The sequence below is a fragment of the Apis dorsata genome, unplaced genomic scaffold, assembly GCF_000469605.1.
Source record: "Apis dorsata unplaced genomic scaffold, Apis dorsata 1.3 scaffold_83, whole genome shotgun sequence".
NCBI classification, from domain to species: domain Eukaryota; kingdom Metazoa; phylum Arthropoda; class Insecta; order Hymenoptera; family Apidae; genus Apis; species Apis dorsata.
In genome coordinates this window covers 183,772-185,300 of record NW_006263381.1, presented here as the reverse complement: position 1 = coordinate 185,300, position 1,529 = coordinate 183,772, and positions in this window count along the sequence as shown.

Genomic DNA, 1,529 nt, shown 5'->3' with positions numbered 1-1,529 from the left:
AATAAGGGAGAGAAAAAAAAAAAAAAAAAAGAAAATAAGAAATAAGAAATAAGAAATATAAGGAAATCGCAATTCTAATACGATAATACGTTGCTAGTCGGAGAAAACAAAACTGTTGTTACTGTTGTTGTTAAAGATAATGGAAGTGTTACGTTGTTAAGAAAATGGCGCGAAACGTGCGTAGAGGGAACGGAGATTATTAGTTACTTCTTTGAAATAAATATAAAAAGAGGCTCGTTTACATTGATCGGAATTCAAATTGCGCGCCAATATTCGATCGAACTCGAGAAATATATCCGCAATAATAATCTTGAATCGATAATCAACCGATGACTTCGATATTCAGTTATACAAAATTCCTTTTCTTTTTTATTCTAGAACACAATTTTTCTCAATGTTAATAAAAGTATCTACTTGTTATTACGCTTGCACATTGATTCGAGTAAAAAAATATTGAATCAAAATTAAAAAATTTGAAATTGATATTTGTCGATATTCAGTTACAAGTACAAAATTCCTTTTCTTTTTTATTCTCGAACACAATTTTTCTCAATGTTAATAAAAGTATTTGTTTGTTATTACACTTACTAAAAAAATATTGAATCAAAATTAAAAAATTTGAAATTGATATTTGTCGATATTCAGTTACAAGTACAAAATTCCTTTTCTTTTTTATTCTCGAACACAATTTTTCTCAATGTTAATAAAAGTATTTATTTGTTATTACACTTACTAAAAAAATATTGAATCAAAATTAAAAAATTTGAAATTGATATTTGTCGATATTCAGTTATACAAAATTTCTTTTCTTTTTTATTCTCGAAGACAATTTTTCTCAATGTTAATAAAAGTATTTATTTGTTATTACACTTACTAAAAAAATATTGAATCAAAATTAAAAAATTTGAAATTGATATTTGTCGATATTCAGTTATACAAAATTTCTTTTCTTTTTTATTCTCGAAGACAATTTTTCTCAATGTTAATAAAAGTATTTATTTGTTATTACACTTACACATTGATTCGAGTAAAAAAATATTGATTCAAAATTAAAAAATTTGAAATTGAAATTAAAATTAAAAAATTGATTCAAAATTAAAAAATTTTGAAATTATTTGTCGATATTCAGTTATACAAAATTCCTTTTCTTTTTTATTCTCGAACACAATTTTTCTCAATGTTAATAAAAGTATCTACTTGTTATTACGCTTGCACATTGATTCGAGTAAAAAAATATTGAATCAAAATTAAAAAATTTGAAATTTAAAATACTCGAATAAATAAGAATTTCACGTTTGCTTGAATTCGTGCATTTCGATCGATCTAAACGAAGAGGCTTAATTTGTGAAGGAAGACGAGAAAGGAAGATAAATGCCGTGTCGATTATGCCGTAACTAAACGTATCCTCTTGTCCGCTACTTTCAAGCATATGAAAGAAAACGCGTATGCTTTTTACCCATATATTTCGGTCGACGCGAGATCTTCTTGAACGCTGTTTCCATCAACAAACACTGAGATTTCTTTCCACC